Source organism: Coenobita brevimanus, chromosome 57 (assembly GCF_032717465.1).
Source record: "Coenobita brevimanus isolate Jiangsu-jjx chromosome 57, ASM3271746v2, whole genome shotgun sequence".
NCBI classification, from domain to species: domain Eukaryota; kingdom Metazoa; phylum Arthropoda; class Malacostraca; order Decapoda; family Coenobitidae; genus Coenobita; species Coenobita brevimanus.
Window position 1 is genome coordinate 44157180 of NC_137010.1, and position 27106 is coordinate 44184285.

Sequence of the window (27106 nt, forward strand, 5' to 3'; positions counted from 1 at the left end):
TCTACGTCGGGCGCGTAGTACCCGTCTAACAACAAACTCTCATCCCTTTTCTGTCCAACTCTCTAATGCAAGAGTTGACCGTTACTCCCAGTCTTTCATTTATGCAACAGGTCAACTCTGGAACTGTTTCTCTTTGTCTGTATTTCCTACTTCGTATGATCTCCAGTCTTTCAAACGCAGTGTGTCCAGGCAGTTCGAAATGAACTTATCTTGAATTTGGCTCTGTTGTATCGTTTTTGTTTTTTTCTTCGGAGGAACGGTTTGTAGGCTCTTGGCCTTTGGTTCCTTCTTCCTTGCATTGAAAAAAAAAAAAAAGCCCAGTCAATGTTCAGTCAGGATTGCATACCCATTCGGATCCAATTAATGTTGATAAGTTTAGGTTCGCTTACATCTCTTCAGGTTAATTTAGATCCATTTTAGTCAGTTTGGCTTATCTTAGCTATGTCCAGACCCATGAAGACCAGTTCAGGGTTATTTCAGTCAGCCTAGGCCCTTGTATATCACTTTAAGCCCATGAGGTCAATTTTGGTCACCCTTTTTTCCTTTCCTTCCTCTTCTGTCTTTCTTTCCTTCTTTCTTTCCTCTTTCTTCTGCCTACGGGTGACTCTACACTGAGTGACAAGCCAAATGGTTTCCCGTACACCGGGAAACCATTTACTACGCTGGGCGGTAACCATATAACCAAACTATGGCGCATGGTGGTTTGGTGGGTAATTAAGGAGCTCCAGCCAGTTTGAGCCTATGTAAGTTTATATGCAAGGGATGGTTGGGGTTTATTGCTCACGTAATGCCACTCAGGGATGAGTGAGGCTGGTCACTCTCATCCTAAGTGTCAGGACCACCTTGCCTAGCCCGGAGCTCTACGCTCCTCTTGGGGAAACACAGAATTAGATGATATAGGTATGTATGTGTAAGATCAGTTTAAGTGATTCCTACGAGAGGCGTGTGCCAAAATTCAGTCCCATCAGTGCAGTGAGTTTTGAGGTATTCAGAGTTCGGGTCACTCATGCTCTCTTAGATCGCATCAAGGCAGTCATATTGATTATGATCAATGCAGGTCGTTCCTGGCCATGCATAGGGTGGTGTGAACACAAGATTTACCCAACTGACACAATGGTTTTTGAGATATGTTAGTTCAGGTCGTGGAATGGGTGGGGTGGGGAAAAAAAATAAGAGGACTGAAATGGACTAGATGAGGGTGGATGGTGGGGCACAACCGGGAACGTAGTCTATAAATGTGAGCGTTTAGGTCGGCTGGCAGTCGAAGCATTGTTACGATATGCACCGCAGCAGAGCATAAATGTGGCAGGTGGAGAGGGGTGGGCGGGATGATGGGGCACGCCGGGGAAAGCATATGGTGTCAAGATGTGCAAGGTACAAATAAAAAATGGGGAGAAAAATTGGGTGAGATCGGTGGAATGGGCTAAGATGGTGCTGGCTGGTGGGGCAGGCCAGGACGACCACAGTCCTTGAAGATGAGCAATGCATGAACGGCAGCGTTGGCAGTGGGAACAGATTTAACTCAGCGCTGGGAAAGAGTAGTAAAAGTGGATGGGCAGGGCTGGTAGTAGGTGTTGGGGCTGGATGAGAATGCTGCACGCTGTAAGAATGAGCTTTGTAGATTTGCTTACATGAGTATAGCGATGTTTTTTTTTCAAAATATAAATAGAATAACAAGAAGAAAATAAATATTTAGCATCTTTATATACCTGGTGATTAGTGATGGATGTAAAATTATAAAATGCTTCTTAGAGACTACGGGCAATGAAGACAATTGAAGACACTAAATATTTTTGCGTTATTCTGAGTGTTGCACACAGTGTACAACCGTGACTCATTGTTTCTACCCACCCTCTACTCAACCCTTGGCTGGTGAGAAATGTCATCGCAATGAATGAAGACCTATTATCTCGAGTTAAGATGGCAGTTCGAAGCACTGTAAGGCTGTAAGAGCGGCAATTCACGATGACACTGATACTGAGTAGCAAAGTTTCATACCTCGTCGTGGCTTGGACTTCACTCCAGCCTAGGAAGAGGTAGAAGATGCACAGAAACTATGGCTCAAGACTGTACATGTAACATACTGACCAATGACAGATTTCCTGAGGTCTTCCCAGCGAGCAGTGTTGTCCTCCAGCCAGTGGCCCGCCCAGCGTCCACTGCTCGGGAAGGTGGACCGACTCACCACCAGACCGCGCCGACCAGTCACATTTTGAAGCGCTCTGGACCAACAAAAACAAAACAACTGATGAATAAGTGTTAGATTTATCTCTATCGACTGTGCGTTGGTTATTTATGAGAGAAAGTAATTTTTACTAAGACCCAGTCTACCTTTAAATGCGACCCAGAACAGCTGAATACACCTGTACACAAGGTAAAAAAAAAGTATCGGTGCACAGTTGGCCCAAAACAGTTTGACGCCACGGACGTTGGACTCTAGAAATGTACGACAATTATGGTTGATAATGTTACTGGATGCATATTCAGATGATAAGCAATTAATTTTCCAAGAACTAGACAAGCTATATCGATCATTTCGGATATCATCGTACCCCTCCTGCGAGAAATTTTTTTTAACTTGTGTACATGCAGGTCTCCAGTTAGATCGAAATTATATATACAGTATGTTACGGGGAGTTTGTGTAACCAGTGATGTCATGATATCCCTAGGTATCTCGAGAATTGAGTTTAAATTAGGATTGGTGAATTAAGTTTAGGTTAATTTAGGCTGCGGTTAAGTTACGCTGGGATAATCTAGGTTATGTTTAGGTTAAGTTAGGCTAGGTTGATTTGGATGAACGCATAACGTAGCCTAACTTAGCATTCTTCTAAATTAACCTAACCAAACATAACCTAACTAACCTAGCCTAGCATAACATAAACTTAAGCTAGATTATTCCAGCCTAACCTAACTGCAGCCTACATTTACCTAAGTTTAATTAACCCATCCTATTTTAAACACATTTCACGACTTCCCTAGTGCTTTCATGAAGTCACTGGTTACACAAATTCCCTGGTTCGTAAAGTCCTTGAATGGTTTTGAATATTTATTTAACCCAAACCATTACGGATAGAATGATGTGGTTTTTTGCATACCGTAATATGGAGCGCACAACAGAGTTTTCTTATATGAGTTACAAAAGCTCATTGTGGGCTCCTTTGTGGCCCTCAGCACATCCAACCGACGATCGATTTCTTGCCATGCGACTCTCAGCATATCACCGGTGACCTGACGTATGGCTTCCGTTATCCGTTCACGAAGGATGTCGATGTTTGTGCCAGGTGTTTTGTAGACTTCATCTTTTACATACCCCCAAAGGAAGAAATCTAAAGGGGGTAACATCAGGAGACCGAGGTGGCAACAATCGGCTCATCTGCCTGGAAGCTTCCCGTTAAGCAATTGGCGCACATCTAAACTCCAGTGAAATCCAGCGAGCTAAACTCCACACTGAACTTTCGTAACTCATGTAAGAAAACTCTATTGTATACTTCATATTATGCAAAAAACCGCCTCTATCCCTAATGGTTTTGGTTAGATAAATATTTAAAACCGTTCCAGGACTTTATGAACACCTTGTATAATATAAATAGATAGATAGATAGATGTAGATATATATACTCGTATATAGATAGACAGATAGATAGATATAAACAGATAGATAGATGGAAAGACAGACTGATAAATAAAATAAGCAGGGATATACTCGTAGATGATAAATAAATAAATAAATAAATAAATATAGATATAAATATACATTAAATCATCATAAGCTGAGTAACATCGTATGCCAGCGCAAAAATGGCATGACAGAGAAGAAGAGAGTGATATGTATCACGCCTTCATTATGCTGGGCCTCTCATCACCTGTGCCATTCATGTTCAATTAGCCCCTGCATATGCATCTCCATTTAGGCCAATTCCAGTCCATTAACGGCCATGAAGTTTCAGTAAGGTCCATTTAGGTCCAGTTAGACTAATTAGGATAATTTAGGTCTAATTAGGTCCTTAACATCATTCAGGCTGAGTTGTAGTTATGCCGATTCAGGTTCAGATAGACCCATTTAGGACCTGCACATCTAGTCGAGGCCAGTCATATCAGTTCAGGATTGTCACGAGTCGGCTCGTGACATCATTTGGTGGGAAACCGCGAACTCTAGTAGAATCCCAGTGTTTATCGTTCAGTTAACCGCTCATCCGGTCGGGAGTGTTTTCAAAACAATTTTTCACTGTCATAAATGATCGTCTTTGTGCGAGACATTAGCGCTTCCGCTGAGCGATTTGTTGTGGGCGTGTTTCGCTCATTCTAGCCGTTGGTAATGCGGCCACAACACTTCCCTCTTTCCCACGATTTAGTCAGTCAAGATTTGTGCGCCATGGAGGCAGGTTGTGTGTGGCAGTGTCCTTCCTTAGTAACGACACCCAGTTCCCGCCACCGCCATTGAATTCCAGAGGCTCAGCGTGTGCAGTGTCCTTCCTTAATAACGACACCCAGTCATCCGCTTTGTCCACTTTTCTGACCAGTATTTTCTTTTCGTTTTCCTGGGTTTAAGAGTTTAGCTTCTGAGTGAGCGAGTGAGTGCGATCTCCTCATTTGAATTCACTTTGAAATGTAACGTAAATTTATTCCTTTGTAATCAATAAATTTAACAGTTCTTTTTCTCGAGCTTAATGTAATGTTAACTCGTGTTTTATTTTCCATATCAAGTTTATTTCCCTTATAGCTCCTAGCTTGTATAAATGCTTTGCTATTCATAACTGGTACTTAGGCCAGTCTTTTGTATTAAACTTAAAATCCGTTGTGCCATCTAGGAGTTAATGCACCAGCAAGAATTTGTTATTACTGTTATTATTGATTGTCAGGGGTGAAGTCACTTTCCCCAGAGGCTAACAGTACTAATAAACAGCATTTGCGAGTAATGAGTCTCTGCTGTGTACTGTTGAAAAAGTTTATAAATTCTCGTTCTTAGAGAATCAGCGAAGCAAGCCAGCATAAAGTAATCATTGCTTGATTTTTAGCAAGACAATTCAATGTTCCTGCTCTCAGTATTATTGAAAATTATCCTTTAATATTGTATAATCATAAAAACCCCATGACAATTGGCTACCTCATTCCAGGATATTAACTCCTAGCTCTAAAGCTATTCACGAGATAATACTCACGCGTTCATACTTAGGTATTTATCATTAAAGTCTATAGGCACTACCTTACTGGTGATTACTGATTCATTTTTATTAATTTACATAATAGTTTTCACAGTCAGTTGTTTGTTTAATTTTCTTTCTTTACCAGTTTAATAAGATAAAACTGGTCACCACTAACCTGTGCCTATACTCTTTATTCTCGATTATTGACATCTTTCTCTGAAAAAATCGCAGTCAGTACTGAGTCGCTACTTATTTAGATTGAGTTAGCATCATGTCCACCAGCATCTATGTACAGGAAGCCAAAGATACGGGTCTTACAGACCCAACTGAAATTAAGGACTTTGTCCTCTCTCGGTTTAATTACGAACAGCAGCGTGAGAGTGATGCTCGTGAAGAGCGCCGAATTCAGCGTGAGGAACGCGAGAGAGAACGAGAACACGAACAAAAACAATGAAAACTCGAGTTAGAACAACGCAAGAGAGAACGTCAACACGAGTTAGAACAACACGAGAGAACGTCAACATGAGTTAGAACAACGTGAGAGAGAACGTGAATACGAGCGTGAACAATGAGAACCTGAACGTGCCGAGCGAGAAGCACACGAAAAACATGAATTTGAAATGTTGAAGCTCAAGCGAGCTTCCTTGGCTTCAGACACATCTGGTGCAGCTGGCCAAAGCTCCACAAGCGTTCTCCCTGCACATGTTATAGCGACCCCACACATCAAGCTTCCCCCATACAAAGATGGCGAGCAAATCGACCCATACATAGCTCGTTTTGAAGACATGGCTCAACTTTACCAGCTGGATGATGCAGCTAAGCGGCTTCAGTTTCTTAGCCTGTTTGAGGGCCCTGCCCTCGATATTCTCCACAGAATTCGTGGAGACAATCTCACGTATGAGATGATGAAGGCCGCATTCATCAAAGTGTACGGTCTCACAGTTGACGACGCCAAGAGTCAGTTCATGAGGGCGCGTTTACAGGATAAAGAGACTGCCGTTCAGTTTCTTGACCGGCTTACTGCTTACTTAGATGAGTGGATGGAGAAAGATGAAACTCCTTCCACGCGTGAGGGGATAATTGACCTTATGCTGTGCACGCAGCTAGAAAAGTTGTGGCCTACTGAACTTATGGCTTAGCTTAAGATCTGCCAGGTAAGAGATGCCAGCCAAATGGTGATGAAGGCTGACGCATTCTTTAATGCATACGGGTATCAAACTTGCAAGCAGCATACCTGGAACAGGAAACCTGATAAATCTGGGAAACCGTCTCAGACTGAACTCCAGCAACAAGGCCGTTCTCAGAATAATGGCCAAGGTCCATAACCACAGAAGAAGGACCAGGGGCAAAACACTCAGAAACCTGAGTGGAAGCGGTACGATAAGCAGAACCCTAACCAGCAGCTGTACCGGTATTTCAAGCAGCAGCAGGGCAAGGACAAACCACGTAACCCTCAGTCAGGACAATCGACTTTAGTGTATCGGAGGCAGGATGCAAATGCGCCCTTATGCCACAACAAGTGTACAGTGGTGCCAACCCCACCAGTACAGATACTTCCCCGCAGTTCACTAGTTCCCCAGCGACAGTGAACCCTCCTCCACAGGTGGTCAATGCTCCAGCTCCTCAGATGGTGAGGAGAACCCCTCAGGTATCAAGTTCTCAGGGCACCACATTTGCTGCATCGTTTGTTCCACAGTCTCACCAATGACTGGCTGCTACCTCCTCAGACCCTTCCACCAGTAACAGTGCCTTTTTTGTTCAGTCAGGGTTTGTGGGAGGTGTTTCTGTAAATGTCCTGAGAGATAATGGTTCCTCAGGTTGCTCTGTCAAACAAAGTTTAGTTCGGCCCGATGAGTACATGGGTAAGCAGATCCAGGTTAGACTTATTGATCAGTCAGTGAGATTGTTCCCTGAGGCACGTATCCAGGTGGCGTCTCCTTTCTACACTGGCTTGACAGCTGCTGTTGTCATGCCAGAACCCTTGTTTGACCTCATTATCGGCAACATACCGGGCGTGAAAAACAGTTGCACCATAGATGTTGCTACTCAGACTTCGGCTGTTGCAGTAACACGAGCCATGGCCAAGGCTCCGAATCGTGTCACCCCATTAACCGTCGCAACGCCGCAAGATTTGATTCGTAGTCAAGACGTTGTCCAAGAACAACAGTCTGACCCAACACTTGCCTCAGTGTGTAAGAAGCTGGAGGGTAAAGTGATTAAGTATTCATGGGGAGGTCAAGCCAGGTTCCTTCCCAAGCGAGGACGGGTATACCGTGAGTCACAAACACCCCAGGGCGAGGTTCGACTGCAGTTCGTCGTTCCCGCAAAGTATCGCTGGGCAGTGTTTGAATTGGGTCATTGTTCAGTCATGGGAGGTCACATGGGCCAAAAGAAAACCTCTGACCGCATCCATGCTGACTTTTTCTGGCCAGGAATGGGACAGGAAATAAAAAGGCTTGTGCGTTCCTGCGACGTGCGTCAACATACCACTGACCGGGGACGTGTCCGTCCTGCCCCATTGAAACCAATGCCTGTAATCTCTGAACCGTTCGAGAGAGTAGCAGTTGACATTGTTGGGCCAATCTCTCCTAGGGCAAGTGATGGATCAAGGTATATCCTCACTATTCTTGATTTCAGCACACGGTGGCCTGAAGCCGTGGCCCTTAAGATTATAGAGGCCGTCACTGTTGCTGAGGCATTGATCGAAGTGTTTTGTCGCCTAGGTATCTCCAAAGAGGTCTTAAATGACCGGGGTTCGCAGTTTACCTCTGCAATGATGAACGAAGCATTGAGGTTGTTGTCCATCCGAGGCCTGCGAACTACGCCTTATCGTCCCATGTGTAACGGGCTGTGTGAGAGGTTCAATGGGACTCTCAAGAAGATGTTAAAGCGCATGGCCACCGAACAGCCAAAGGAATGGCCGCAGTTCATTGCTCCTCTTCTGTTTGCTTTTTGAGAAGCCCCACAGCACTCCTTGAAGTTCTCACCCTTTGAACTGGTGTATGGAAGGTCGGTCCGTGGACCACTTCAAGTCCTACGCGAGTTGTGGGACGATGAAGAACCTGACCCTGAAGTCAAGACCACCTACACCTACGTCCTTGATCTAGCTGACCGCCTCCAGTCGACATGCGAGTTAGCTAAGGAAGAATTGATCAAGGCGCGCGAAGTTCAGAAAGCCTATTATGATAAGAAGGCAAAACTTCGGAAGTTTAGTCCAGGCGATAAGTGCCTGGTGTTACTCCCCACTGCCCAGAACAAGTTGTTGGCGCAGTGGAAGGGTCCATTTGATGTAGTAGAGCGCATTTCAGACCTCAACTACATAATTCAGATGGGAAATCTTCGCAAAAGGTTCCACATTAACATGTTGAAGGCTTATCATGAGTCAGACCCCGAGGAGACTGGTCTACGAGTAGCTGATGATAGTGACCAGCCACTGGAAGAAACCGGGGCAGCCATGGTGATCCCAGCTGATGATCATGATGACGAACCCTTAACCGCTCAGTCCCGTCAGGAAGAGACTGTCGGAGATGTTTTACTTAACGCTGACTTAGCATTAGGTGATCAGAATGCCATAAGGTCACTGCTCTGTCAGTATGCTGATGTCTTCTCTGACCAACCTAGACTTGCAAAGGTTGATTGTCACAAGATTGAGTTTACTAGCGATACTCCCATAAAGGTTAAGCCATATCCGATTCCCATGTGACTACTGGGCGCAGTAGACAACGAAATTGCTGACATGGAGATTGCAGGTATTATTGAAAAGTCCTCATCTCCTTACTGCAGTCCAATGGTAGTAGTTCGAAAGAAAGATGGTGGAGTCAGGATTTGTGGCGACTATAGGAGGCTCAGTGCAATTACCAAAGTGGATGCTGAGCCGATGGGTGACCACATTGCCAACTTCTCCAAGCTGGCAGGGTCACGATTTTTTTATGAAGCTCGATTTGGTGAAGGGATTCTTCCAGATTCCCCTTCACTCCAAGAGCCGTCAGTTCACTGCCTTTGCTACTCCTAGGGGGTTGTATCAGTATAAAGTCCTCCCATTTGGACTTACCAATTCCCCAGCAGTATTCAATCGTGCCATGAGACAAGTGCTCCATGGTATTGTAGGAGTAGAGATGTTCGTTGATGATGTCCTCGTTCATTCTGCCACGTTGGAGGAGCACCTCAGACTCTTGGAAATTGTCTTCAGTAGACTCCAGAGTTTCAACATGACTGTGACGCCTAGCAAATGTAAGATTGCTCACAGTGAGGTGGAGTTCCTCAGACACATTGTTGGCAACAATCACTATAGGTGTCAGGGTGACAAGATCAGGAAGGTTAGGGAAGCCCCGAGACCCGTGACCAAGAAACAGGTTAGGGCATTCCTTGGCTTAGTGGGGTATTATAGGAGTTTTATCCCCAACTTTGCTCTCATTGCCCAACCGTTGTACGAGGTGCTACGGAAATATGCTCCAAACACCATTGAATGGGGAGAAGCACAAGAGAGATCTTTTATTGCCCTTAAGAACATGTTGTGCAAGGAGCCTATCTTGCAGTTGCCTGATTCCAACAAACCTTTCATACTGCGCACTGATGCTTCACAAGATGGAGTAGGTGCCGTATTGATGCAGGAATCGGAAGGTGGAATCTTCCCAGTGGCATACCACAGCCGTAGGCTAAAACCCGCCGAGAGGAATTACAGTACTGTTGAGAAGGAACTCTTGGCCGTGGTTGATGGTGTTAAAAAATATTATTATTATTTATATGGGGCACCATTCACTCTGGAAACTGATCATATGCCACTCATTAGTCTTAGCACGACCAAGACGGCTAATGCAAGACTGACACGCTGGACACTGTATTTACAGCAGTTTAACCTTGTTGTAAGATACATCAAGGGAAGTGATAACGTAGGTGCAGACCTGATGTCTCACCTGCTAACTGCTGACTAACACGGGCAACTGTTGTATGCTGGGTTCCGTAAGATGGGCGTCCTCCGAGATTTGAGTAACCCAAGGACCAGCCTGGTTCCCAGTTAAAAGTGTACCAGTAAGACCTGACGTCTCACCCGTTGACCCCACAGGACACAGTATGTCCAGGGCCTGTATATACATGTGTACCATAAGTTAAGGGGGAAGTTTGAGAACCCTGCAGAGACAGTCCGAGGCTGTGTAATAATTACCTTGTGGAACGTCTCGAGCCGTGGGCCTCTCTGAGGATTCCCGGAGAATGCACAATATCCACACGAGTGTTCACACCCACGGTGGGTGTTAAAACGTGACCTCCCCAAGATTGCATAGCGATTCTCAGCTTCCTGTATTAGCCGTAAGTGTAGAGTTAGGTTAACCAGTAAACTGCCCGTTGTAAGAAATTTGAGCAATTCAAGAACTGGCATGTTTCCTGGTTAATAATGTTAGGTTAACTAGTAAACTGCCCGTTCTAAGAGATTTGAGCAATTCAAGAACTGGCACGTTTCCTAGTTAATAAGCGTTAACCAGTAAACTATAAGGGTTCTAAGCAATTTGTGAATTCAAGAATTACGTTTCTTGGTTAATAATGACATAAGTACTGATTGCTAGGCAGAGAGAGAGAGAATTAACAGTTTTGATGCTCCACCTTAATTCCTTTCACAGGTGAAGCTGGTGGGTGCAGCATTGCCGTGCAGATCAGCTGGTCATCCCTGTCGCTTGCTGCCGCCCCTTCTCTTCTGCCTCGTCGTCATAATTTACTATAAATTTGTATTACATGATTGTACACGTAGGTACAGTTACACCACAACTGTCACACCTACACCATGTATTACATACATCACACTACATAACAATTAGTAGTTAATGTTCGCTCAGTTTGACCTGAGTACAGGATTTTTCACCGTCATCACGGAGTTTTTCCCTCAAGCTTGCTTCTATTAACGTAAATAAAAGTTTTTTTCGCTCACTGGCGACTGTGACTTTCTCCTGTAGCAGGATAGCACACGCACACCACAGTGTGAATCTTGTGTGATTGAGTAGGATTTATATGTATATATATTGAAATTTTTTCCTGGGAAAAAATTTCAACTTTTGATGGGGCGTAATGTCACGAGTCGGCTCGTGACATCATTTGGTGGGAAACCGTAAACTCAAGTAGAATCCCAGTGTTTATCGTTCAGTTAACCGCTCACCCAGTCGGGAGTGTTTTCGAAACAATTTTTCACTGTCATAAGTGATCGTCTTTGTGCAAGACATTAGCGCTTCCGCTGAGCGATTTGTTGTGAACGTGTTTCGCTCATTCTAGCCATTGGTAATGCGGCCACAACACTTCCCTCTTTCCCACGATTTAGTCAGTCAAGATTTGTGCGCCATGGAGGCAGGTTGTGTGTGGCAGTGTCCTTCCTTAGTAACGACACCCAGTTCCCGCCACCGCCGTTGAATTCCAGAGGCTCAGCGTGTGCAGTGTCCTTCCTTAGTAATGACACCCAGTCATCCGCTTTGTCCACTTTTCTGACCAGTATTTTCTTTTCGTTTTCCTAGGTTTAAGAGTTTAGCTTCTGAGTGAGCGAGTGAGTGCGATCTCCTCATTTGAATTCACTTTGAAATGTAACGTAAATTTATTCCTTTGTAATCAATAAATTTAACAGTTCTTTTTCTCGAGCTTAATGTAATGTTAACTCGTGTTTTACTTTCCATATCAAGTTTCTTTCCCTTATAGCTCCTAGCTTGCATAAACACTTTGCTATTCATAACTGGTACTTAGGCCAGTCTTTTGTATTAAGCTTAAAATCCGTTGTGCCATCTAGGAGTTAATGCACCAGCAAGAATTTGTTATTATTTATAACATCAGTTATTGATTGTCAGGGGTGAAGTCACTTTCTCCAGAGGCTAACAGTACTAATAAACAGCATTTGTGAGTAATTAGTCTCTGCTGTGTATTGTTGAGAATGTTTATAAATTCTCGTTCTTAGAGAATCGGCGAAGCAAGCGAGCATAAAGTAATCATTGCCTGATTTTTAGCAAGACAATTCATTGTCCCTGCTCTCAGTATTATTGAAAATTATCCTTTAATATTGTATAAACTTAAAAACCCCGTGACAAGGATATACGACATAAGAGGAGAATTGGATGGTGTGGATGGTGTAGACCTGGGGAGATGCCATGGATGGGGTGGTGGTGGCTGGTGGGGACGTGCCGCAAAGGTATGCTGTAGACTGGTGGCGTAGGTAGCCCACGCATCGACAGCGAGGAAGCAAAAATGTGACTAGGGTTAGCAAATAGAACTGGGAGGAGTGGACTAAGATGGGAATGGATGGAGCATCAGATCAAGGCGAATATTCTCTGTTTATAATGAATAATGGAAGCGGGTATAATGAATAATGGAAGCAGGTGACATTAATGGTGAAGAGGTTTAAGTCACAGATCTCCCACAGAAGCTAAATGTGGTAAGACTAGAAAAGGAGTAGTGAGGCTGGAGAGGAGTGGCCAAGATGGGCTGGGGGTGATGGTCGAGTGGTAGAACATGGGCGGGACTACAGCCTGTGAAGATGAGCGTTGTAGGTTGGCCAGTAAGGGCGTGTCAGTGGTATAACTTTGAATTTTCTAGCAGAAAAAAAGGAAGAACAAGTAAGTAAGAATGCATCGTTCTTATATAAGTGGCGTTTCAAATCAGCAGAGAGAAATTCTGTGTTGTCTGTGGATTTAAATCTATCTATCTATTGCCAGACGCCTCAATCCCGTTTGGGGTGGCCACAAAAAAATCGCCTCCACGTCACTCCGTTCCCCGCCATTTCACTGCCCCACTCTCAACTCACATCCCCCTCTCTCATATACCTCTCCACCCCATCCCTTCATCTCATCCTCGGCCTCCCCCTCCCTCTTCCCCCCTCCACCTCACTCACATACATTCTCTTCGTCAGTCTCTCACCCTCCATCCTCTCCACATGGCCAAACCACCTCAGTGTGTTCCTCATAACGCTTCCTATCACATCCACATCAACACCACAACGCTCCTTTATATCTTCATTCGTCAGTCTGTCTCTCCATGTGACTCCATAGGCTCCTCTTAAATAACTCATTTCCACTGCTCTCACTTTTGACTTGTGTCCTTCCAACAACGTCCAAGCTTCACTTCCATACGTTAGAGTTGGTATCACAATACTGTCATGTAGTAACTTTTTCACTTCCATGCTCACTTCCCTATTTCTTATCACTGCTTTCAAGGAACCAGCAACCTTTCTTCCCTGTTGTACCCTTTCAAGCACTTCACCCTCCAAACCTCCATCCTTACTCATCACACTACCCAAGTACCTAAACGTACTCACATTTTCCAATTCCTCTCCATCCAACCTCGCTGTACATTCACTGACTTCACCTCTCTCAAAGACCATCACTTTACTCTTCCCTACATTCACCTTTAGATTCAGTTTCTTACACACTCTCCCAAACTCATCCACCAAGCCTTGCAGCTCCCCTTCGTCTTCACTCAACAACACAGTATCATCTGTAAACAACAGTACAGGGAGTTTCCAAACACTATCTCTCTCACCAGGGCCATTCCAACATCCACTACCCTACCTTGTACCTCTTTTACTACTCCATCCATGTACAGATTGAACAACCATGGAGACATGACACATCCCTGTTTAAATAATAATAATAATAATAATAATAATAAGATAATAATAACAATAAATTTATTCAATGCAATGCAGTAAATAAAACATTTCATTCTCACTAAATCCAGATGAATCCATTCACAAAGCAGAAATCGTAAACAGTCGCCACGTAACTAAAACAGCGTTCACGTATTTGCCGGACGCTCCAAGAGGAATTACTAAACGAAACAGTCATATGTTTCATATACCAGTCTGTCATTAATTAGGAGGGATTAGGGGAAGGAGAGAGAGAGGGTGAGGAACAGTTAATGTTTCCCCATTAACACACACACACACACACACACACACACACACACACACACACACACACAAGGGGGGGGAGATTAGATTAGCCTGGTATGGGATGTCAGAGGTCAAGCTTAAAAAATTAAAAAAAAAAAAAAAAAAAGCATTACCATTTGTTTGTGTCAATTTGCTTGTCTTTTTAGTTGTAACGTCCACCAACGAAGTTGGAGGAGGTTATGTATTCACCTATGTTTGTCTGTTTATTTGTTTGTTCACAAGATATCTCCAAACGTTCTCAATGAATTTCAGTGAAACTTTGTGGAAGGGTGGGCCATGGGCCAAAAAACATTTGATTACATTTGGGGCGGATCCGGATCCTGTGTATCCCACGAAATATGAGTTCTCAGATAATTTCAATGAAATTTTGTGGAACGGTGGGCCATAGGCCAAGAAAGAATTTATTAAACTTGGGGGCGGATCCGGATCCGGCATTGACGGAGGTATGGGCTCTCTGATTGCTTTCTAGTTTGTTTTTGTTTTTTGCGACGTATACAATGTATTTTTTACATCTTACGTACCTGGAGGCTCTATACACAATGGTCACATCAGAGATCTAGAAGATCGCAGAAACTGCAGTGGTGCTGCCGAGGCTTGGCCTCACTGACAGGTACGGGGCTGGTTGGCGTATAATACATAAAACGGCCTAAAAAGAGACCTCAAAAGAACTCTTGTCAGCTTTCGGCTGGCATGATCATCTCATCATCGCCTAGCATCCACTTAGATACAGGGAAGATTGCTGAAGCCGCCTTCGAGGCTCTAGTCTAACTCAGTTCTTTCCTGTGTACAACGAGTGACTCAGTGACTCAAGAGACCATAGCGTTCCTAGGCCGCCCCCTGCCGCTAGCAGGATCCGCTAAGAAGATATACAGTACCTACATGAAAATGTGAATTATCCATTACCATTACCACGCCAAATTAATTTAATAAATACATGATGATAGGAGGTGGGTTTGGTGTGGCCAAGATTGTGAGACCTGTGGCAATGTGTGATGTAACCATGTGTTGTGAAGCACTGTGTGGTGAGACAGTGTGCTTTATGATCTTACTATGCGGTGTGTGGTGTAGTTCATATGTTGTGCTAGTGTGCAGTGTACCAGTGTGAGGTATGGTAATGTGTGTGTGGCAGTATGAGTGTGGTGGCGTTTGTTGTGGTTGTGTGTGATGTGGCAGTGTGACGTGTGGCGGTGTGTGGAGGGGTGCTGTGTGGTATGACAGCGTGAGATGTGGCAGTATGTGTTGCGGCAGAGATAAGTGTATCAGTATATGATGTGGCTGTGTGAAATGAAACAGTAAAATTTCGTTGTATGTGTGGTGTGACTGGGTGTGGTATGGCAGTGTGTGGTGTGGCACCGTGAGATGTGGCAATGTGAAGTAGGGTAGTGTGGGGTGTGACCATGTGAGGTGTCGTGGCTCTATGAGCTGTAACAGTATATGGTGTGACAGTGTGAGTTGTGGCAGTGTGATTTTTTGGCAGTGTGTGGTGTAGCGCTAAGGTAATATGAGTTGTGGCAGTGTGATGTGACTGATTGAGGCGTGGCTGTATGAGATTAACAAAGTGTGATGTGGCAGTGTGTGGTGTGAAGTACTGTGTGGAAGTGTGGGATGTAGCAGAATGAGGTGTGGCAGTGTGGTGGTTAGGTAGTGTTTGGTATGTTTGTGTGAAGTTAGCAGCTGTAGTGTGGCAGTATGGAGTGTGCCAGTCAATAATGTGGCAGTTTTTGGTGTGAAAGTGTGTTGTTCGAAGTGTGAAATGCGGTTGTGTAAGGTGTGGCGCTGTGAGGTGGGGGAGTCTATGATTTGACTGAGATGTGACTGAGTGATGTTAGAGTGAGGTGTGGCAGTGTCCAATGTGGCAGTGTGTGGTGTGGCAGTGTGATATGCAGAAATGTGAAGTGTGGAAATCTGTTGTGGCAGTGTGGTATTGTAACGCAAAGTGTGGCAGTGTGAGAAATGGCTGTGTGACGTGTGACAGCATGTGTGGTGTGCTAGTGTGTGGTGCCAGTGTTTAGTATGACAGTATATGGGGTGGCAGTGTGAGGTGTGGTAGTGTATGACGTGGCAGTGTTTAGTATGACAGTATATGGGGTGGCAGTGTGAGATGTTGTGGTATGTGGTCGGCAGTGTATATGGTGTGGTAGTGTGCGATGTGGCAGTGCGTAGTGTGACAGTCTAAAATGTGGCAGTAGATGATGTGGCAAGGCAATGTGTTGTGCGTGTAGCAGCAGTGTGTGGTGTGGAAGTGTGAAGTGTGGCTGTGTGAGGTGTTGCAGTCTGAGATGTGGTTATGCGTGGTTTGGAAGTGTGTGGTGTTGGTTGCTTGTGTGTGGTGATAGTAATAGCGGTGAGGTACGTCGGACTGAAATGCAAAGGGTTTATAACGTGTGGTATTGCGAGGTGTGGTACTGCAATGTGTGACAGTGTGAAGTACAGCAGATTAAGGTTTGTGTGAGATACAGCAGTGTCTTGCAGAGCACATTGACTTTTTTATTGTTTGCCATAGAAAATGAGAGAGAGAGAGAGAGAGAGAGAGAGAGAGAGAGAGAGAATCCGGTCTGGTATTCATAGAGTCTCTTGAAAAATTCTTACCATAATCAAGTCTCTATAACAACTCAGTGTTATCAGAATTCGTTTTTTTTTTTTTTTTTTTTTTTTGTATTTCGTCAATTCACTATTTATTTTAGTTTGAATAACAAGTGTCCGTACAATAAGTTGTATTAGTGAAGACAAAGGAATAAACAAGGAATCGTATGCATAACAGAAGTACAAGAATAAGAATTCTATTTGGCTGCGAACTGTTAGGTAGTTACAGTATGAGGGAAAACGTGAGAATATACAAGTAATCTTCTATACAACTTAATCTAAAGAATTCTCACTCCACTTTGTTTGACAGGTGGCTGCTGGCTGTGTAAGTGAAGCTATGTATATGTTACAGGGAATCTGTGTAACCAGTGATTTCATGAAGTCCCTACTGAATTCGTGAAGCGAGTTTAAACTGGGATGGGTTAATTAAGGTTAGGTTAATTTAGGCTGCTGTTAGGTTAGGCTGGAGTAATCTGGGTTAAGTTTAGGTTAGGTTAGGTTAATTTAGATGACTGCTAACTTAAGTTAAGCGTACATCTAAATTAGCCTAACCTAACCCAACTAACCTAGCCTAACCTAACCTAAGTTTAACCTAGATTACCTAAGCCTAACCCTTCCCGCAGCCCAAATTAACCTAACCTTAATTAACCCATCATAATTTAAACTCATTTCACGAACTCACTGGGAACTTCATAAAATCACTGGTTACACAACTTCCCTACAACATATACACAGCTAATGGTACACATAATACAACCTCAAGGAAATCGTAAATATTAGCCCTGTACTTACCGCAGTGTAGGTGGAGTCTGAGACCATCCATACAAGTTGTGGACATCGTAGTGAAGAAGCTCTCTCTCCTCACCCTGCCTCGCTACCATACACAGAGTCTTGTCGGAGAGTCTGAGGGGAGAGGAAACAAGCGGATGAGGGAGGGAGTGGGCGAGGGAGGAAAAGGGAGGAGAGGAGAACAGTTGTTGTGAGATGCTGCTGGAAACCTGAGAGAGAGAGAGAGAGAGAGAGAGAGAGAGAGAGAGAGAGAGAGAGAGAGAGAGAGAGACAGACAGACAGACAGACAGACAGAGACAAAGACAGAGACAGAGAGACAGACAGACAGACAGAGGGAGAGGGAGTGGAGGGGGTACATTTTAATGCAAAGTTCTGTGATGGATGCTGCAATTTACAGGCTGGAGCATGACCGATGGAGTCTCTACCCAATGTTTTTTTCCTTAGTTCTTATTTGTTTCCTCTTTCGCTTGTCTCTTTTGGCCGTGTAAATATGCTGATGTCTTTTGTTTTCATTGTTACCACCGTCAAATCACCATCATATAAATATAGTAAAGAGTCAGTAATTTCGCTACGATGACGCTACTGAAAGAACCCGCGTTTAATTTCCGGGCCGACATGATTGTTGGACAAGAGGTGTTACCCCCTTATCTCAGTTTACCTATCAATAACCTACAGTTGGGGACCGACAGCGAAGTATCACATGCGGGTTGTGTTGCAGGGGAATATTTAACACAATCTATTTATCCACCCTTATGATCCTCGTGCACTAAATAGGCATTGCTTTAACCTTTCATCTTCCCATTCTCAAGTTTCATTCATTCCCTCCTTCCATCGGGTCTTCTTTAACTCAGTCATCTTAAGCATGTTTGTTGTTTTATTTTTGCTGCCACCAAAAGAATTTATTCAATATAAGGATGATTGCCTGTGGTGATGGGGTGTCTCTGAATATGAGAGTTCCTTCGTAGTCTGAAACTCTAAACAAAACTACCGTGCATCAAGATTCAGTCCTGAGTCAATTGTTGTTCAGCTCAGCCCTCTAAGTATTGTTGAGAATGTTTTGAAGTGGGTTACTTTAGAAAGTGTTACATGCTGATGATTTAGTTTAGTTACTGAACAGAGAAGGCCAGGGAGAAGTTTGAAAGGTGGAGGAATGGAACGGAAGCAAAGAGACTGAAAGCTTAAACTGATAGAACTAAGGTCATAGTCAGCAGATGTGAAGGACGTAATATCGTAAAATCAGTTGTGTTGTCCAGTGTTGTGAACAAAAAGGAAGTTGAGAAAACCTGTATCCTATGTAATAAAAAGTCGCCGGACCCACACAAGATGGAGTGGTGTTCGAGACAGACTGCAGGATGTGAAAAATTTTCAGCGTGCGATCTGTAGAGGTATCCGGCCTGTGGACGATAGGATGGAAAGTGTCGATTATGGAGACAGCCACGTGAACTGGGTGGAGGAGCGTTGCTATATAAGGGACATACTGAGAGTGGAAAGAGCAGTAGAGGACAGCTCCATTGCCAGAATAAGAAATTGATGTAAGGTTTTTAGAGAAATGCTGCATCTCCTTTCTTAACAAGGGTTCTTTTTTTGTACAAAACATGTGTGAGCAGAAATATGCTGTACGGCACTGAGACTTGGCATGTGAGCAAAGAGGATAATGCAGACTGAAACACACAGGTATGTGAATGTAGCGATGGATGAGCAACATCTCAAGGAGTGGGAGAACTGTGAATAATGTGCTGCAAGACAGATTGGCAAAAGAAATATCATAAAAGTAATTTGAACCTAAAGGATAAGGTAGTTTATACCTTGGTCTCGACATTTTGAGAGAAGAGGAGGATGACCGACTCAAGAAAGTCCCTGATGTGAATCTGGAAGGAACAGTGCCAGGAGGCAGAGTGAGAATGAAGTGAAATCCTGCGTTTGTATTTCTGGATTAGAGACAGAAAATAGGAAATTAATTAAGACCGCGACACATGGACAGCTGCCACTGGGTGAAGCGATATACACGTGGTCTATCGATTCTCAGCACAGGGCAGTAGCACGAGTAATATGAAGAAACTCGTCATACCAGTGAAGGGAGACAACCTTTTCAGTACAGTGAGGACTACTGTATCTCATTCTTGATATCACCTGATTTGTTTTCCAGGGAAGAAGAGGATTTCCAAAGTGAAGTTGATTAGCAATGAAGTTTAGTGCTGAACCCCTCATTACCAGATGTCTCTCCTCAGCTGAATAAAATCGTCTGGCAACAGTGAGAATAATTACACAACGGACGCCACCATACTGAAAGGGTTAAAATCTGCCTGGACAAAAATTATCGCCGCCATGAGAGCGAGCGTTGAGTCACTAATTACTGGAACGACTTAATTAACCAGGAGTAAATTAGCTTTATTGTGTTGGCAGGCAATATTGGACAATTATATGCACCGGGAAATCTGGCCTTTTCTCTCTACGAGGTTTATCCATTTGTCTATCGCCATCTATCTGTCTGTCTATCTATCTATCTGTCTAACTATCTTTCTATCTGTCTGTGTGTTTGTTTGTCTGTCTATGTATTTATTTGTCTGTCTATTTATAACCTAACGCAGCATCCTGTAAAGAGAAGCCTGGACAAAAGATCCTCCAAGTGCATCTGTCCCCTTTCAGTAACATACCCACCACTCTCGCACTGTACGTTCTCCATCTCGTCCTCGGTCTCCCCTTCCTCCTCCTCCTACTCCTCCTCCTCCTCCTCCTCCTCCTACCATCCACTTCTGACACAAATACTCCCGGACAGCAATTCCTTTACGCTTTTGGAGCAACGAACTGATGCAGGAAGTTATTGATGATAAGCTTAGCAAGATTCAATTTGGCTTTGGCACAATTTCGAGTGTAAACGAACTACTGAACGTAGTCGTACCTCTGTGAACTAAGGCTACGAATTTGTTATTTCTCTTATTTATTATTATTATTATTATTATTATTATTATAATTAGTAGCAGTAGCAGTAGCAGTAGTAGTAGCAGTGGTAGTGGTGGTGGAGGTGGTGGTGGTGGTAGTTGTTGATATTGCATACTTAGGGTATTATTTTCACTTTCTGTGGAATACTTACTGATACTGTAGATATTACTTTGTTTAACTATTTATTTATTTTATTTATTTATTATTATTATTTTTTTTTTTTTGGGGGGGAGATCTAGCAGGCTGGCATTCCAAGACCGTTCGAGATAAGAGACTTGAAACTTTCAGGAGTGATGTATGTTGGCTGCAGGCTTCTTTTGGCACAATCTCTTTTTCTTAGCACCAGCGGCGCACTAGCACCCTCTCTTTTTTTTCTTTTTTTTTTTTTTTTTTCAACTTGTGCTCTCCTGCGCAGCAAAAACTACAGAATCGATTGCTTTGTAAATGTTCCAGTATGTAGTCGTTAACATATACTAGTACTGATATACTAGTATTGGCACTAGTGTTGATACTGATATTGATACTGAGATCCAACAAATACTCTTTGAGATACTGGAGAAAATAAATATGGCCGCCTCATGCCTAAAAGTGCTAAATCTGAAACAATTTGGCCGATTTTGACCAAACTCGGTGGAAATGTAAGCGGTCATCTGTGAACATGATCTACATCGGATGAAAGACCCTGACCTTGATCTCAAGGTCACAGATCAAAATCAGTAAAAAACTTTGAGTCACACCGAAATTCCATTTATATTAGATCTGCATTGATAACAAAAATATTTTCATATGGAATGTGGAGTTCTTTCAATACTCCCTTATCAATTTAAGAGTTCTATTTATTATTATCATCATCATTATTATTATTATTATTATTATTATTATTATTATTATTAATGTAGTATCATCATCACCACCATCATCATCATCATCATCATCATCATTAGTAGTAGTAGTAGTAGTAGTAGTAGTAGTAGTAGTAGTAGTTGCATAATCTAATTTGTCCTTTTTCTCTCAGTCGTACGTTTATGATGTCTGGTGATTCAAATTATTGCTTTTCCGAATTATCTCTGCACATTTGATTACACTGCACCCCCTCCAGTCCCCCACGATGCCACCTCACAGGCACAAGGGTTCGTATCCTCGTCGAGTAAGCAAACTCCCTAACGCATCTTCCTTAGCGATTTGTTTTGGGATATGGTTGCTTTGTATCCTTTTGTACGTTATTTATGCAGAGTATGGCGATATGAGAGTGATCTATGAAACAAGGATAAGGACAGTAAGGTGTAATAAGCAAAATGAGTCACTCAGGAAAAAGTGTTAGGAAGCATCCTTAATCTACGAGAATACGTAACAAGCTCTCACCGTGGCACGTGGGGAAGATTCTCACAGCCACCTTTATCATTTTGCCTTGACACATTCACTGCTGACGCTGTTTAGTTATTTATTTATTTATTTATTTGTGTGTGTGTGTGTGTGTGTGTGTGTGTGTGTGTGTGTGTGTGTGTGTGTGTGTGTGTGTGTGTGTGTGTGTGTGTGTGTGTGTGTGTGTGTGTCCATAAGGCTGTGTTAGTTCCGATTTAAGATCCAGATATATCAAACATGTAACCCTTTATCAGGTATTCTTGGCCCTGCGAAAAATATGGAGACTGTGAAGTTCAAATATAATATTAAATACCCCGAATGAGATCAATGAAAAACTAATATTAAATAAGAATTCCACTTCAGTTTTTGCAGACAAAACTTAAACCAAGACTAAAAGTCTATTTCCAAGCGAAGTATCAGATAAAAAAAAGCCAAGGTTGGAGCTGAAGGGTGTGACTTGGATGGTTAAGGTCGGTCTCCTTATATTATATGTAACGCCCAGAAAATTCTCCTAATATGATGGCAGGGTTTGGTTCGTCCTTCATGCTTTCCCTTCATCCTCCCCTCAGAATGACCCCTGTTGTTACTGTGCCAGGAATAGCTCTTTTAACCTCCTCAATCCCATAACGTAATTTTGATGCCATCCTCGCTGTTTGCTGGTGATTATGTTTACCGTACCTTTTGACAGACTCTTAAAACTGGAGGATTTTGATGAAGCTTTTTTATTATCCTCTTCACCACGAGATGTTTCCCCTATACATTATCAGATCATGCGTTCGGTGGCCAGAATAAAGTAAACATATAACTGAGCTGATGGGGTTCATCAAAGAAGCTTCCCTGACCTCTGTCTTTACCTTTCCCATCCCCGCCTACCCACACACACTACAGTAACAGCGACAGACAGAGGCAGATCATCTCGAGTTCTGCCACATAACCTCTATTTGCACCTCCCTCCCTTCCACTTCTTTTATCCTGTTATTTCTTCTACCTGCACCACTCTCTTCCTCCCTGTCTTCTCCCATTTCTTTCTTCTCAGATTTTTTCAGTTTCCCCTACCTTGCTTTTTTCCCTCCTTTTGTCCTTCCTCCTTCCCACTTCCTTAAGTTCTTCCAGGTTTCGCTTCCAGTTCACCTCACTTCCGTTCTTCTCTTGTTTTATTTCTTTCCTGCTTTGTGCCAGTCTTTCCTCCCTCCCTCTTACCCTGTTTTTCCTCCTCCAAACTTCTCTCCTCTCTCACTTCCTCCTCCACAACCGCAGCTGGGCGAAAAGGCAAGTCGTCCCAGCTCGAATTCGAACAAATGAGGCTCCACTTTTCCTCCGCCCTACCATTTTTCCTCAGCTTTTCGTACTTCCCTCCTTTTTTCCCTCCATCCCTCCCTGCCTTCCTCTCCTCCATTCCCACTTTATTCAGATTCTTCCCGTTCAACCTTCTGTTTCTTTCCGCTTTCCGTCCTCATCATTTTCTTCTCTCCCCCTCTCGTACCTTTTCTTCCTCCCTTCCTCCCTCACTTCATCTCACTCCTTGCCTCACACTGTAGCAGCAGCGATTGGAATAGGTGGGTTATATCAGCTAGAACTCGGATACTTAACCTGAGGCTGAAGTTTTCCCTCCCTCCCTCCATTTTTCTCCTTTCCTCCCTCCTCTTCATTCTCCCTATTTCTTCCCTTTCTCCTTTTCTTCACTCCCTTCTTTCTCCCGTTTCTCCCTCATTTTTCCCCTTCCTTATTACTTCCTTCCCCACTTTTTTTTTTTTACCGTATCTCATGACACTCTTCCATCCGTCGTACCCTTTTTTTTTCCAACTTTCCTTCATTCTTTCCTCCCTTTCCCCCTCTGTCCCTCCCACTTTCCCATCCTCCTTCCCCCCCTCCGCATCACCTCTTGCCCCACACCGTAGCTGCAGCGGTGGGGAAGGGTGGGTCATCCCAGTTGGAAGTCGGACACTTCAAGCTCCAGTCTTCTGTGAACTCCTCTGGCCAGTTCCAGGGGCGCTCCTCGTTGGTTCCAAAGTTGGCTGGCTCATTCATATCCTGCAGGAGAGAGAGAAGTCAAGGTGGTAAAGGTAACAATTAATCCCATATTACCCCCTCGAGGTGCAGGCTACAGGGCCAAGGGTATGTAACCGCAGGCTAGTATATCTAAGGACAGATGACCAGCCTAATTTCCCTGACGTCATTACAGTACACAATCGACAAACCTCCATTAACCTATGGTAATCTGACCTATACGGGTTCGACTTGATCATTCTAACCACTATACAACTTGGGTAGTAGAGTAACTTATACTTTAGCTTTGACGTCAGTAGACGATTTTCTTGAATTTGCAAGGACCTGAACAGGTGAAAATATTAATGAAAGCTAAATATAACCCCCTCAGATCGGAAAGGTTCCCCTAAAGCTGAATAAAATGTTCTGGCAATGGTTAAGGTGGTTAGCAAGTATTTAGAAAAGAATATGGCAACAGAAGGTTAATTGGGTTTATTTAATTATGATTAGCTGAGCTTAGGTTAGTTTAGCTTAGTTTTCTTTAGGAGGAATTTACCTGTGGGAAGATCGTTAGGGAAGTTAGATCGTAGTTAAGAAAAAATGTAACTGTTGGAGAAAGGTTAGAGTAGTTAAGAGGAGAAACTGGCTGCAGGGAGGTAGTTGGACAACAGTCTGGAGGAGAAATCTAACTGCGGGAGAACAGTTAGGGTGATTCTACAGCAGTTATGAGAAATTGGTTTCGAGAGAGTGGATTCGGTTGTTAGGGGAAATTTCACAGAGAATGGATGGTTACTCTGCGTAGTCCGTAGTCAGACCGCATTTAGGAGGAGAAATTCATATGCGGGAGAGTGGAATAGGTAGTCAGAACAAGTAAGTGGAGAATGCTGCTGCGGATATATATATATATATATATATATATATATATATATATATATATATATATATATATATATATATATATATATATATATATATATATATATATATATATATATTTGTGTGTCCGACTCCGGGCATGGACTTCACAGCCTGCTCCCAAGGCCCAGTAGTCCTACATTTCATACACCTCTACATGTCACCACTTCGGCGCTAACACCCACCGTCCATACTGAATACATGCTAGGGCTGTCTCATACAGGATTGGTGTATTGGTATTACCGGGGGTATTTTTACGACATGTCGGCGGGTCTTCTGGTAGATCAGTAAAATCTACTTTTTATTACATTCAAATCCATAAACTGTTCCCTGCCCCAGCGGGGATTTGAACATGGGTCCGGTAGGACTGCAGGCCACCTCTCTACCGACTGAGCTACCGCCTGGTGGTTAGGTGGTTATGGTTACTAAATAGGCTGTAGGAGGGCAGTCAGACAGCAACAAGGGCAAGAAGGCGGGTGGATGGCACATGTGGTGCTGGAGTGTGGGTGTTTAGGGTAGTTACATTGTACCAAGGTCATATGGACCTTGAACTACAACCATTAAGAGAATTTTGACCCGTTGGCAGTGCGAGCGTGCGGGAAGGGATTCCTTAAGCTGAGCAAATTATCTTAGGTAAGCTGAAATAAGGCAACGTTGTTCTTGATACTTCTTCGTATGAACACTGTCTTGATTGTTTCAGTTTTAGACTAGATGTGTTATGAAATTGGATCAGTTTTTTTTTTTTTTTTTTTTTTTTACTAATTCTTTCTACGTCCAGACAATTTTTACTTAGAAAGGATAACTTGTGAAGGAATTACCTAAGGCTATCTAACCCCTACAGTTAGAGAAATCTCTCCTAAACTGAACAAAGTCGCCTTGAGACAGCAAGAACAAGCTTAAAGTCATTAATGCGAGGGGATTAAAGGTTAAGGTAAATAATATTTATCAGTTTTGCCAAACCGTTTTTTGTGGGATATAAACAACTTTCTGGGGATAAAACAAGATATAACCAACCCATTTATGACCGGGAAACAGTTATGATACTGATGATGATGATGATGATGATGATGATCGTGGTGGTGGACAGGTATTTTGAAGAGCTGTGTCACAGTTACGCTGGAGATTTGTTACAACGGTTATGTCACGGTTTTAAAAAATAGTACTCTGTGCAGTACCTGCATTCTCAGTCACAAGGGGAACGATTTAATTGTTGTTGTTCTTGTTATGGTTGTTGTTGTCCCCGTCTTATCTGACCGTGAGTCTGGTGGACTGCAGGCTGAAGCTGGCCTTCTCCTGCAACCCATCATCCACTTTTCGGGGCAAAGGGAGGAAGCTGAGGGATGTTTATATAACCGAGCGAATCTAGCAACGAAGTGAAGGCGTCCCTCACCAGCGCCGAAAGGATAGTTACGGGAAGTTGACGACAATGGCAATAGGTTTTGTGACGGTGTTAATAATGTGGTGCAAGCTTCAGGAGATTCTACACTGAGTGACAAGCTAAACTGGTTTCCTATAATCCAGGACCAATTTATTTCGCTGAGTAGTAACCATGTATCCAAACGGATGCCGAGTGATCTAGTGAGTTAAAGCTCCAACCGAATGGGGGCAGTAAGAGTTTCCAGCCAAGGGTGGTTGGAGTTTCCTGCATACATAATGCCACTCAGGGGCTAGCGAAGCTGATCACTCTCATCCAAAATGGTTGGACTGAGTAGCTTAGCCCCTGACCTCTAAGCTCTTGATTTAAAAAAAAAGAAAAGAAAAAAAGAAAAAAAAGGGGGTTGGATGAATGACAGAGAGGTAATATTATTGTGTCTGTGCAAAGCGGATAAGTGGGTGTGAGTTGTGTGCGAGATGTGGCAGTGTGTGGTGTGGGTGCATCATGACCCGTTGGGTAAGGTGTGCTAGTGTGCGTGATGTGTCAGTATGTGGAGTGTCATATGTAGAAGTGCGGGGTGTGACACTGAGGTATTGACTGTGTGAGATTGCGGCTTATGTTTCCAGCGAAATGGTGTTGCGTATATGTGTGTGTGTGTGTGTGTGTGTGTGTGTGTGTGTGTGTGTGTGTGTGTGTGTGTGTGTGTGTGTGTGTGTGTGTGTGTGTGTGTGTGTGTGTGTGTGTGTGTGTGTGTGTGATGACTTTCTGATCACACACACACACACACACACACACACACACACACACACACATTGTGACAGTAATCATTATTTTGTGAGGGAGAGTGTATTTACGATAATTAAATCAGAACAGAGTTGAAATATTCGTATCATTCACTGCAGTCAGAAATTAAAGTTTTGAAAAGTAGGTTCGGTGCAATTACATTTTTAAACAAGACGGGAATCTTTGAAATACGATACTATATAACCAGTTCAGTAACTTTTCTTCTCGATTATGTCACCAGTTACAGGAAAAATACAGGGTGGTCCACAAAGAACGACCCTTCTTCCATTCCGCTGATTGATTTCTGGTGTGTTGCA

General features: G+C 43.3%; 1 pseudogene; it reads right to left on the bottom strand.

Moving 5' to 3' along the window:
* The window catches only part of LOC145401977 (maltase-glucoamylase-like), a 189263-nt pseudogene that overhangs the window by 135242 nt on the left and 26915 nt on the right, over positions 1 to 27106 (bottom strand).